The sequence below is a fragment of the Artemia sp. Qi Xiang Cuo genome, chromosome 7, assembly GCF_049724085.1.
Source record: "Artemia sp. Qi Xiang Cuo chromosome 7, ASM4972408v1, whole genome shotgun sequence".
NCBI classification, from domain to species: Eukaryota; Metazoa; Arthropoda; class Branchiopoda; order Anostraca; family Artemiidae; genus Artemia; species Artemia sp. Qi Xiang Cuo.
Window position 1 is genome coordinate 1690386 of NC_142800.1, and position 14084 is coordinate 1704469.

Genomic DNA, 14084 nt, shown 5'->3' on the forward strand with positions numbered 1-14084 from the left:
TGTTCAATGTTCCTTTAGTACCTACGCAATTAGACTAAAAATGAAGATATTTATGCCGAGTTTCAACTATCTATTGCTAAGTTTGCTAAAGACAAGATATTTTCTTGCGAAAACACACAAAATCAGAAATAATGTTCAATGTTCCTTTAGTACCTACACAATTAGACTAAAAATGAAGATATTTATGCAGAGTTTCAACTAGCTATGGCTAAGTTTACTAAAGACAAGCTATATTCTTGTGAAAACAAACAAAAACAGAAAAAAAGTTCAATGTTCATTTAGTAAATACACAATTAGGCTTAAATGAAGGTATTTATACAGAGTTTGAACTATCTATGGCTAAGTTTGCTAAAGACAATCTATTTTCTTGTGAAAACACACAAAATCAGAAAAAAATGATCAAGGTTCCTCTAGTACCTACGCAATTAGGCTGAAATGAAGATATTTATGCAGAGTTTCAACTAACTATGGCTAAGTTTGCTAAAGACAAGCTATTTTCTTGCGAAAACACACAAAATCAGGAATAAATATTGTTAGGTTAGATTAAGTTAGATTAGGTTAGGTTAGCCTACGTACGCGCGCATATAGGTTAGGTTAGGTTGGATTAAGTTAGGTTAGGTTAAGTTAGGTTAGGTTAGATTAAGTTAGGTTAGGTTAAGTTAGGTTAGGGTTGGTTAGATTAAGTTAGGATAGGCTAAGTTAGGTTAGGCTAGGTTAGCCTAAGTACGCGCGCGTAAGTAGGCTAAACTAGCCTAACCTAACTTAATCTAACCTATCCTCACCTAACTTAACCTAACCTAACTTAATCTAACCTAACCTAACTTAACCTAACCTAACTTAATCCAACCTAACCTAACCTATATGCGCGCGTACGTAGGCTAACCTAACCTAATCTAACTTAATCTAACCTAACAATATTTTTTCTGATTTTGTGTGTTTTCGCAAGAAAATAGATTGTCTTTAGCAAACTTAGACATAGCTAGTTGAAACTCTGCATAAATATCTTCATTTCAGCCTAATTGCTTAGGTACTAGAGGAACATTGAACATTTTTTTTCTGATTTTGTGTGTTTTCGCAAGAAAATAGCTTGTCTTTAGTAAACTTAGCCATAGCTAGTTGAAACTCTGCATAAATATCTTCATTTAAGTCTAAGTGTTTAGGTACTAAAGGAACATTGAACATTTTTTCTGATTTTGTGTGTTTTCGCAAGAAAATAGCTTGTCTTTAGAAAACTTAGCCATTGCTAGTTGAAAATTTGCATAAATATCTTCATTTTTAGTCTAATTTTGTAGGTACTAAATGAACATTGAAACTTTTTTCTGATTTTGTGTGTTTTCGCAATAAAATATCTTGTCTTTAGCAAACTTAGCCATAGATAGTTGAAACTCTGCATAGATATCTTCATTTTTAGTCTAATTGCATAGGTACTAAAGGAACATTGATCATTTTTTTCTTATTTTGTGTTTTTTCACATGAAAATAGCTTGTCTTTAGAAAAATTAGCCATAGCTAGTTGAAAATCTGCATAAATATATTCATTTTTATCCTATGTTTTTAGTTACTATTGGAACTTTGAACATTTTTTCTGATTTTGTGTGTTTTCGCAAGAAATTATATTGTCTTTAGCAAACTTATCCATAGCTAGTTGAAACTCTGCATAAATATCTTCATTTTTAGTCTAATTGCGTAGGTACTAAAGGAACATTGATAATTTTTTCTGAGTTTGTGTGTTTTCACAAGAAAATAGCTTGTCTTTAGCAAACTTAGCCATAGTTAGTTGAAACTCTGCATATATATCTTCTTTTCAGTCTAAGTGTGTATGTGCGAAATTAACATTTAACATTTTGTCTGATTGTATGTGTTTTCACATGAAAATAGCTTGTCTTTAGCAAACTTAGCCATAGTTAGTTGAAACTCTGCATATATATCTTCATGTTTAGTCTATTTTCGTAGGTAATACATTACAAGTGATAATTTTTTATGATTTTGTGTGTTTTCACAAGAAAATAGCTTGTCTTTAGCAAACTTAGCCATAGCTAGTTGAAACTCGGCATAAATATCTTCATTTTTAGTCTAATTGTGTAGGTACTAAAGGAACATTGAACATTTTTTCTGATTTTGTGTGTTTTCGCAAGAAAATATCTTGTCTTTAGCAAACTTAGCCTTAGCTAGTTGAAACTCTGCATAAATATCTTCATTTAAGCCTAATTGCGTAGGTACTAAAGGAACGTGTGTGTCTCTGTGTGTGTGTCTGTGTGTTTGTGTCTGTCTGTCTGTGTGTCTGTGTGTGTGTGTCTGTGTGTGTGTCTCTGTGTGTGTGTGTCTGTGTGTGTTTGTCTGTGTGTGTGTCTCTGTGTTTCTGTCCCTCTGTGTGTGTGTCTGTGTTTGAGAGTCTGTTTGTGTGTTTGTCTGTGTTAGTCTGTGGCTTTCTGTGTCTGTGTATGTGTGTCTCTAGGTTTGTCTCTCTGGGTGTGTGTGTCTGTGTGTTTGTATCTGTGTGTGTGTGTCTCTGTGTGTGTGTGTGTGTGTCTCAGTCTGTTTGTCTCTGTGTGTGTGTCTCTGTATGTGTGTCTCTCTATGTTTGTCTCTGTGTGTGTGTCTCTGAGTGTGTGTTTCTGTGTGTGTGTGTCTGGGTGTGTGTGTGTGTGTGTTTGTCTCTGTGTGTGTGTGTCTCTGTGTTTGTGTGTCTATGTGTGTGTCTATGTGTGAGTGTATGTGTGTGTGCGTCTCTGTGTGTGTGTGTGTGTCTCTCTGTATGTGTGTCTCTGTGTGTGTGTGTTTGTGTGTGTGTCTGTATGTGTGTCTCTGTGTGTGTGTCTATGTTTGTGTGTCTCTAAGTGTGTGTCTCTGTGTGTGTGTGTGTCTCTGTGTGTGTGTCTCTGTTTGTGTGTCTGTGGGTGTGTGTCTCTGTGTGTGTCTCTGTGTGTGTGTGTCTGTGTGTGTGTTTGTGTCTCTGTGTGTGTGTCTCTGTGTGTGTTTCTCTGTGTGTGTCTCTGTGTGTGTGTCTCTGTGTGTGTGTCTCTGTGTGTGTGTCTCAGTGTGTGTGTCTCTGAGTCTGTGTCTCTGTGTATGTGTCTCTGTGTCTGTGTCTCTGTGTGTATCTCTGCGTGTGTGTCTCTGTATCTGTGTCTCTGTGTGTGTGTCTCTGTGTCTGTGTCTCTGTTTCTGTGTCTCTGTGTGTGTGTCTCTGTGTCTGTGTCTCTCTGTGTGTGTCTCTGTGTCTGTGTCTCTGTGTGTGTCTGTCTCTGTGTGTGTCTGTGTGTGTGTGTCTGTGTGTGTGTGTCTGTGTGTTTGTGTCTCTGTGTTTGTGTCTCTGTGTGTGTGTCTATGTGTGTGTGTGTCTCTGTGTGTGTGTCTCTCTGTGTTTGTCTCTGTGTGTGTGTGTTTCTGTGTGTGTGTGTCTGAGTGTGTGTCTCTTTATGTGTGTTTGTGTGTGTGTGTGTCTCTCTTTGTGTGTGTATCTTTGTGTGTGTCTCTGTGTGTGTGTGTGTGTGTGTGTGTGTGTGTGTGTGTGTGTCTCTGTGTGTGTCTCTGTTTGTGTGTCTCTGTGTGTGTGTGTCTGTGTGTGTGTCTCTTTGTGTGTGTATCTGTGTGTGTGTGTCTGTCTCTGTCTGTGTGTCTCTGTGTGTGTGTCTCTGTTTGTGTGTCTCTGTGTGTGTGTCTCTGTGTGTGTGTCTCTGTGTGTGTGTCTCTGTTTGTGTGTCTCTGTGTGTGTCTCTCTGTGTGTGTCTCTGTGTGTGTGTCTCTGTGTGTCTGTGTGTGTCTCTCTGTGTGTGTCTCTCTGTGTGTGTCTCTGTGTGTGTGTCTGTGTGTGTGTCTCTGTGTGTGTGTCTCTGTGTCTGTGTCTCTGTGTTTGTGTCTCTCTGTGTGTCTCTCTGTGTGTCTCTCTGTCTGTGTGTCTCTGTGTGTGTCTCTGTGTGTGTGTCTCTGTGTGTGTGTCTCCGTATGTGTGTGTCTCTGTGTCTGTGTCTCTGTGTGTGTGTCTCTATGTCTGTGTCTCTGTGTGTGTCTCTGCGTGTGTGTCTCTGTGTGTGTGTCTCTGTGTGTGTGTGTCTCTGTGTCTGTGTCTCTGTGTGTGTGTCTCTGTGTGTGTGTCTATGTGTGTGTGTCTCTCTGTGTGTGTCTGTCTGTGTGTGTGTCTCTGTGTGTGTGTGTCTCTGTGTCTGTCTCTCTGTGTGTGTGTGTCTGTGTGTGTGTGTCTCTGTGTTTGTGTCTCTGTGTGTGTGTGTTTGTGTGTGTGTGTCTCTGTGTGTTTGTCTCTGTGTGTTTGTCTGTGTGTGTGTGTCTCTGTGTGTTTGTGTCTGTGTGTGTGTCTGTGTGTGTGTGTGTTTCTGTGCGTGTGTGTCTCTGTGTGTGTGTGTCTCTGTGTGTTTGTCTCTGTGTGTGTGTCTCTCTCTGTGTGTGTCTGTCTCTGTGTGTGTGTGTGTCTCTGTGTGTGTGTCTCTGTGTCTGTGTCTCTGTGTCTGTGTCTCTGTGTCTGTGTCTCTGTGTGTGTGTCTATGTGTGTGTGTCTCTGTGTGTGTGTCTCTGTGTGTGTGTCTCTGTGTGTGTCTCTCTGTGTGTGTGTGTCTGTGTGTGTGTGTTTGTGTGTGTGTGTGTCTGTGTGTGTTTCTCTGTGTGTGTCTCTGTGTGTGTCTCTCTGTGTGTGTCTCTGTTTGTGTGTGTCTCTGTGTGTGTGTCTCTGTGTGTGTGTGTCTCTGTGTGTGTGTCTCTGTGTGTGTGTCTCTGTGTGTGTGTCTCTGTGTGTCTGTCTTTGTGTGTGTCTCTGTGTGTGAGTGTCTCTGTGTGTGTGTCTGTGTGTGTGTGTCTCTGTGTGTGTGTCTCTGTGTGTGTGTCTGTGTGTGTGTGTGTCTGTGTGTGTGTCTGTTTCTGTGTGTCTGTGTGTGTTTATCTTTGTGTGTATGTGTCTCGGTCTGTGTGTGTCTCTCTGTGTGTGTGTGTCTGTGTGTGTGTCTCTCTGTGTGTGTGTGTCTCTGTGTGTGTGTCTCTGTGTGTGTGTCTGTGTGTGTCTCTGTGTGTGTGTCTGTGTGTTTGTCTCTGTGTGTGTATCTCTGTTTGTGTGTCTCTGTGTGTGTGTCTCTGTGTGTGTGTCTCTGTGTGTGTGTGTCTCTGTGTGTGTGTCTCTGAGTGTGGGTCTCTGTGTTGTGTCTCTGTGTGTGTGTCTCTGTGTGTGTGTCTCTGTGTGTGTGTCTCTGTGTGTGTGTCTCTCTCTGTGTGTGTGTGTCTGTGTGTGTGTGTCTGTGTGTGTGTGTCTCTGTGTGTGTGTGTGTGTCTGTGTGTGTGTCTCTATATTTGTGTGTCTCTTTTTCTGTGTCTCTGTGTTTGTGTGTCTGTCTTTGTGTGTGTCTCTGTGTGTGTGTCTCTGTGTGTGTGTCTCTGTGTGTGTGTGTCTCTGTGTGTGTCTGTGTGTGTTTGTGTCTGTCTGTGTGTGTGTCTCTCTGTGTGTGTGTGTCTGTGTGTGTCTCTGTGTGTGTGTGTGTCTCTGTATGTGTGTCTCTGTGTCTGTGTCTCTGTGTGTGTGTGTCTCTGTGTGGGTGTCTCTGTGTGTGTGTGTGTGTGTGTGTGTGTGTCTGTGTGTGTGTGTGTGTGTGTGTGTGTGTGTGTGTGTGTGTGTGTATGTGTGTTTGTGTCTGTGTGTGTGTGTGTGTGTGTGTGTGTCTCTGTGTGTGTGTCTCTGTGTGTTTGTGTCTGTGTGTGTGTCTCTGTTTATGTGTCTCTCTGTGTGTGTCTCTGTGTGTGTGTGTCTGTGTGTGTGTCTCTGTTTGTGTCTCTGTGTGTGTGTCTGTGTCTGTGTCTCTGTGTGTGTGTGTGTGTGTGTGTTTGTCTGTGTGTGTGTCTGTGTTTGTGTGTCTCTCTGTGTGTGTGTGTCTGTGCGTGTGTCTGTGTTCGTGTGTCTCTGTGTTTGTGTCTCTGTGGGTGAAACAGTTTGATGCATTTTATGCGATGATTTTAGAAAACAAAAGAATAAGTTTTAAAATCACAACAACTGACGGTCAGTAAATAATTCCTTTGTGGGGCCCGGGGAGGGCCTTGGGGGGGGTGGGGGGGCCGTGGGGGGCGCCGGTGCGCCGGGGGGAGCTGAGGGAGCCTTGGGGGGGCACAGGGAGGCCCTTGGGCAGTCTGGGGGACTTGTGGGGACCGGTGGAGGGCCTTTGGGACCCCGTTGGTCCTTTGGGAGCTCGATGGGCCTTTGGGGAAGCCGGTGATCCTTTGGGAGCTTGGGGGCCTTTGGGGGCACATGGAGGGCCTTTGGGTGCCTGGGGGACTTTTGGGGACCGGTGGAGGGCCTTTGGGACCCCGTTGGTCCTTTGGGAGCTCGATTGGCCTTTGGGGACCGGTGGAGGGCCTTTGGGACCCCGTTGGTCCTTTGGGATCTCGATGGGCCTTTGGGGGGCCCGGGGATGGCATTTGGGTGTCTGGGTGGGCCTCTGGGGCGTCGGTGGCCCTTTGGGAGCTTGGGGGCCTTTGAGTGTCCGGGGGGGGGCAGTTGGGGGCCTGGGGGACATTTGGGGACCGGTGGAGGGCCTTTGGGAGCTTGGGGGGCCTTTGAGGACCGGGGGCTTCCTTCGGGGTTGGGGTAGGAGGATTGGAACCCTTTGGGGTTGGGTTAGAGGACCTCACAACACTGTTCAAATGAAACTTGTGTATTATAACGACCACACTCAAATTCTCTTCTAAAATCTCTTCAAAATTCTTCTTTTAAAATGTCTCTATCTGTTTCGCCGAAATAGTTCCCTAACCTGTCTAAAACGGTTTCGCCCAAATAATCCCTAAACGCAAATTCAGCGTGTTCCTTTGTTATTGGCATCTCTGCGCTAACGCATTTCAAATTAATAGGAAACCTTTTCGCGCGCTAAAACAATTCATCGCTAAGATGTTTCTTGCCTAATTGTTTCCATGGCCTTTGGTTATTAATATCCTTTGGAGTTCGACCAAAAGAGTTGTTCCCGAGGCAAAGACATTAATGATTTGGATCTATTCCTGGAGAAATGTTTCTAGGCGAAAATTTTTAAAGTCTGACAGATGATGTCAATGATTGATTGATCTGTCAAGAAAGGGGAAATTAATTTGTTGTTTCTAAGGGGAATTATTGATTCACGATAGGTGAATTGAGGTCGACAGCACAGGTGTTCCACGGTCGATGTTGTTGTTGTTGTAAGTGCACGCTCTCAGCAAATGTCAAGGTCGTTGTTGTTGTTGTTTACACACTTTGATTACGCAATCAATTTCTCGGAAATTCACTTCCCCCTCGAGTCCTAGATCTATAACATTGTTCCCGTTAGAATTCAATGCGCAAGTGCAACCTTCGCCCCGGAGTTATTACACATAGAAACATCAAATAAATCGACCTTGGAAAAAGAGGTCTAACATTTGGCTCGAGCAACAACAACAAATACTATTTCTGGATCATCCATAAAACAGACATGAAAAACATCAAATAAATCGAACAACACACATAACCATCCATGAAAACAGACATAAATGTGAGAAAGTTCCTGTTTTTCAAATTCTCACTGACAAAAACCATAAAACATCCATAATTTGATGTTGACATCCAAGAAAAACATCAAATAAATCGAACAACACACATAACCATCCATGAAAACAACCATAAATGTGAAAAAATTCCTGTTTTTCCAAGTGAGAAAATTCCTGTTTTTTCATTCTCAGTGAGAAAACCATAAACCACGTGGTGCTGTTCGGAGTCGGACCCCCTCCTCTACTCATACTTACCAATGCTGAAAACAATGACTGTGATTATCTAGAGACAACAAAAAAGAAAAATTTACTTTTCGAACGTAGCAAGCTCTTCAATACCCTCTGCACCCCTGATCAATCTAAAACTTGTGAACACTACGACACTTTTTTAGCTACAGAGGTTTCAGTAGTTGATTCATTCGAGAAGAAATAGCTCGTGGGGTTATCATACTTACCAATGCTGAAAACAATGACTGTGATTATCTAGAGATAACAAAAAAGAAAAATTTACTTTTCGAACGTAGCACGGTCTTTACTACCTTCTGTACCCCTGCTCAATCTAAAACTTGCAAATACTACGACACTTTTTGGCTATAGAGGTTTCAGCAGTTGATTCATTCGAGAAGAGATAGTTCGTGGCGTTATCATACTTACCAATGCTGAAAACAATGACTGTGATTGTCTAGAGACAACAACAAAGAAAAATTTACTTTTCGAACGTAGCACGTTCTTTAATACTTTCTGTACCCCTGCTCAATCTAAAACTTGCAAATATTACGACTCTTTTTTGGCTACAGAGGTTTCAGCAATTGATTCATTCGAGAAGAAATATCTCGTGGTGTTATCGTACTTACCAATGCTAAAAACAATGACTGTGATGATCTAGAGACAACAACAACGAAAAATTTACTTTTCGAACGTAGTACGCTCTTTAATACCTTCTGTACCCCTGCTCAATCTAAAACTTGCAAATAATACAACACTTTTTGGCTACAGAGGTTTCAGCAGTTAATTCATTCGATAAGAGATAGTTCGTGGCGTTATCATACTTACCAGTGCTGAAAACAATGACTGTGATTGTCTAGAGACAACAACAAAGAAAAATTTACTTTTCGACCGTAGCACGCTCTTTAATACTTTCTGTACCCCTGCTCAATCTAAAACTTGCAAATATTACGATACTTTTTTGGCTACAGAGGTTTCAGCAGTTTTCGAGAAGAAATATCTCGTGGTGTTATCATACTTACCAATGCTAAAAAACAATGACTGTGATGATCTAGAGACAACAACAAAGAAAAATTTACTTTTCGAACGTATTACGCTCTTTAATACCCTCTGTACCCCTGCTCAATCTAAAACTTGCCAATACTACGACACTTTTTTGGCTACGGAGGTTTCAAAAGTTGATTCATCTGAGAAGAAATAGCTCGTGGCGTTATCATACTTACCAATGCTGAAAACAATGACTGTGATTATCTAGAGACAACAACGAAGAAACATTTACTTTTCGAACGTAGCACGCTCTTTAATACCTTCTGTACCTCTGCTCAATCTAAAACTTGCAAATACTACGACACTTTTTTGGCTAAAGAGGTTTCAGCAGTTGATTCATTCGAGAAGAAATAGTTCGTGGCGTTATCATACTTACCAATGCTGAAAACAATGACTGTGATTATATAGAGACAACAACAAAGAAAAATTTAGTTTTCGAACGTAGCACGCTCTTTAATACCTTGTGTACCCCTGTTCAATATAAAACTTGCAAATACTACGACACTTTTTGCTACAGAGGTTTCAGCAGTTGATTCATTCGAGAAGAAAAAGCTCGTGGCGTTATCATACATACCAATGCTGAAAACAGTGACTGTGATGATCTAGAGACAACAACAAAGAAAATTTTACTTTTCGAACGAAGCACGCTCTTTAATATCCTCTGTACCCCTGCTCAATCTAAAACTTGCGAATACTACGACACTTTTTTGGCTACAGAGGTTTTAGCAATTAATTCATTCGAGAAGAAAAAGCTCGTGGCGTTATCATACTTACCAATGCTGAAAACAATAACTGTAATTGTCTACAGACAACAACAAAGAAAAACTTACTTTTCGAACGTAGCACGCTCTTTAATACCCTCTGTACCCCTGCTAAATCTAAAACTTACGAATACTACGACACTTTTTTGGCTACAGTATTTTCAGTAATTGATTCATTCGAGAAGAAAAAGGTCGTAGCGTTATCATATTTACCAATGGTGAAAACAGTGACTGTGAGGATCTAGAGACAACAACAAAGAAAATTTTACTTTACGAACGTAGTACGCTCTTTAATACCCTCTGTACCCCTGCTCAATCTAAAACTTGCGAATACTACGACACTTCTTTGGCTACAGAGGTTTCAGCAATTGATTCATTCGAGAAGAAAAAGCTCGTGGCGTTATCATACTTACCAATGCTGAAAACAATGACTGTGATTGTCTACAGACAACAACAAAGAAAAACTTACTTTTCGAACGTAGCACGCTCTTAAATACCCTCTATACCCCTGCTCAATCTGAAACTTGCGAATACTACGACACTTTTTTGGCTACAGAGGTTTCAGCAGTTAATTCATTCGAGAAGAAATAGCTCGTGGCGTTATCATACTTACCAATGCTAAAAACAATGATTGTGATGATCTAGAGACAACAACAAAGAAAAATTTACTTTTCGAACGTAGTGCGCTCTTTAATACCCTCTGTACCTCTGCTAAATCTAAAACTTGCGAATACTACGACACTTTTTTGGCTACAGTAGTTTCAGTAATTGATTCATTCGAGAAGAAAAAGGTCGTAGCGTTATCATACTTACCAATGGTGAAAACAGTGACTGTGATGATCTAAAGACAACAACAAAGAAAATTTTACTTTACGAACGTAGTACGCTCTTTAATACCCTCTGTACCCCTGCTCAATCTAAAACTTACGAATACTACGACACTTTTTTTTGGCTACAGAGGTTTCAGCTGTTGATTCATTCCTGAAGAAATAGCTCGTGGCGTTATCATACTTACCAATGATGAAAACAGTGACTGTGGTGATCTAGAGACAACAACAAAGAAAAATTTACTTTTCGAACGTAGCACGCTCTTTAATACCCTCTGTGCCCCTGCTCAATCTAAAACTTGTGAATACTACGACACTTTTTGGGCTAAAGAGGTTTCAGCATTGATTCATTCGAGAAGAAAAAGCTCGTGGCGTTATCATACTTACCAATGCTGGAAAAAGTGACTGTGATGATCTAGAGACAACAAAAAAGAAAATTTTACCTTTCGAACGTGGCATATATACGTGGCATATTTCGTTCGACTATGGCATAGATGCCATAGTCGGCGATTGGTCAAACAAACGTAGCTATGCTTTTTTCCTTTGCCATGATCCAGAAAGTTCTAGAGATGGTTTGAGGGTCTTTGAACTTCCAATTACGGTTAATTGCCTCTATATGGGCTCGTCAAACTTGACACTCCGATCTTCTCAACTTTCCAGTAGACCAGCCTATATCCCCAAGAGATTATTAAAATTGCTCCAGCAGAGTCGGAGGTCACCATCCAGTGCCAAATAATTTACTGCTACATGAGTAGTAAGGGTGTATAAGATCCGAAACTTACATAGTATCTTAGGTGCTGATCCGAAACTTACATGGAAACTTACACCTGAGAAACTACACTTACACGTGAACATTTTAAAAAGCTGGCATGGTTTTTGTTATTGATAGGAATTGCACAATGAATGTATCGTTTGACGTAGACATTTTTTAGGAGCCAATCAGAGACAGCGATGGTTACTCCATATAAGATAACTTGATTTGTGATTGTGATTTGAATAAAGGGAATAGCTCTCATTACATTTCTTATTAGTAAGAGAATTGAATACAGAGAGAATAGTTTATTTGAGAGGAGAATATTAGAGGAAAATAAATGAGTGGTGCATTTACATTATTGGAGATTAATGATGGATTTGGGTGGATTATGTTCCATGGTGTCTTTCCAGAGCATGTACTTATGGATTTGGGTGGATTATGGTCCCTCCTATGCTATTATAAGGGCTTATGTTCCCTCCCTTGCTATTCTATAGCACCATGTTCCCTCCCATGCTATTATAAGGGCTTATGTTCCCTCCCATGCTATTCTAAGGGTTTATGTTCCCTCCCATGCAATTTTAAGGGCTTATGTTCCCTCCCGTGCTATTCTACGACTTTATGTTCCTTCCTGTGCTATTTGCCTAGGTTACGTTCCTTGACACCTTTCCAGAGCATGTACTTGACGATGGAGAAAAAGGGTTAAAGTGATTAGCAATTACAAGCGGGGATTCCCCACTGGTTCCGGAATTGCCTTAAGTTCCTTGGTACCTTTCCAGAGCATGTACTTGACGATGGAGAAAAAGGGTTAAAGTGATTAGCACTTAATAGCGGTGTGTCCCCGCTGGTTCCTGAATTGCCTTACGTTCCTTGGTACCTTTCCAGAGCATGTACTTGACGATGGAGAAAAAGAGTTAAACTGATTAGCAATTACGAGCGGGGTTTCTCCGCTGGTTCCTGAATTACCTTACGTTCCTTGGTACCTTTCCAGAGCATGTACTTGACGATGGAGAAAAAGGGTTAAAGTGATTAGCAGTTACGAGCGGGGATTCCTCACTGGTTCCTGAATTGTCTTATGTTCCTTGGTACCTTTCCAGAGCATGTACTTGACGACAGAGGAAAAGGGTTAAAGTGATTAGCAGTTAAGGTAACCTCAATGGCGTTTGAACAGTGTTATCAATTTAAAATAGAGCTTAACATTATAGTATACTAAAAACTTGATACTATGAGAGATCTAGATGGCAAGAAAAGAATTTTAATAATGGATAGCTTTACTTCTTCGATGTGTTCTGTATAATATACAAGTGGCGTTTGAATAGTGTTGTCAGTTTAAAATATGGTCTAACGTTATAGTATACTAGAAAGTTCATACTAAGAGAGATTTAGATGACAAGAAAAGAATTGTAATAAAGAAATCCAGAGCAAACAATAGAAATCCTTGCAAATCAAGTAGTGAGGTGTATGTGAGTACGAACCATCAAGGATTATAAGCACCAACGACCCTAACCAGCAGAGACATCACCCCCCCAAAGAGCCCCGAACCCCCAACACCAAGGGTGGCCCCTCCCCACCAACTTTTTGGCCCCCTCCCCCATTTTTTTTTGTTTTTTTATAAATTTTTTTTTTTTTTTTAACATGATATATTTTTTCAACATTATTTAAATCTCTAAATCATATCAGAAAAATAGAATGACACTTGATTTAAATTTTAAAATAAATTCATGTGCATACCCATACTCCTATAGATGAGGACTGATGGTTCTAATTCAATATTTTTTTCATGAAAACAAAGTATTTTTATTTTTTTAACTAAATTTTTTTTGGACTTCGAAATTATTCATTTTTTTTTTACATCTCTAAATCATATCAGAAAAATATAATGACACTTTTGATTTAAATTTTAAAATATATTCTTGTGCATACCCATACTCCTATTGATGAGAACTGATAGTTCTAATTCAATATTTTTTTTTCATGAAAGCGAACTATTTTTTATTATTTCAAAATTATTCAACTTTCTTTTTTTACATCTCTAAATCATATCAGAAAAATAGAATGACATTTTTTTAAACGAAATTTGTTTTTGGACTTCGAGATTATTCAACTTTTTTACATCTCCAAATCATATCAGAAAAATAGAATGACCCTTTTGATTTAAATTTTAAAATATGTTCTTGTGCATACCCATACTCCTATTGATGATGACTGATGGTTCTAATTCAATATTTTTTTCATGAAAGCAAACTATTTTTTTTTTAACCAAATTTTTTTTGGGAATTCGAAATTATTAAACTTTTTTTTACATCTCTAAATCATATCAGAAAAATATAATGACACTTTTGATTTAAATTTTAAAATATATTCTTGTACATACCCATACTCCTATTGATGAGGACTGATGGTTCTAATTCAATATTTTTTCATGAAAGCAAACTATTTTTTTTTTAACTAAATTTTTTTGGACTTCGAAATTATTCAACTTTTTTTACATCTCTAAATCATATCGGAAAAATAGAATTACACGTTTGATTTAAATTTTAAAATATATTCTTGGGCATACCCATACTCCTATTGATGAGGACTGATGGTTCTAGATCAAGATTTTTTTCATGAAAGCAAACTATTTTTTTTAACTAAATTTTTTTTGGACTTCGAAATTATTCAACTTTTTTTTACATCTCTAAATCATATCAGAAAAATAGAAAGGTACTTTTGATTTAAATTTTAAAATATATTCTTGTGCATGCCCATACTCCTATTGATGAAGACTGATGGTTCTAATTCAATATTTTATTTTTCATAAAAAACAAACTATTTTTTTGGACTTCGAGATTATTCAACTTTTTTACATCTCCAAATCATATCAGAAAAATAGAATGACCCTTTTGATTTAAATTTTAATATATATTCTTTTGCATACCCATACTCCTATTGATGATGACTGATGGTTCTAATTCAATAATTTTTTCATGACCCACGATACCACATCGATGCA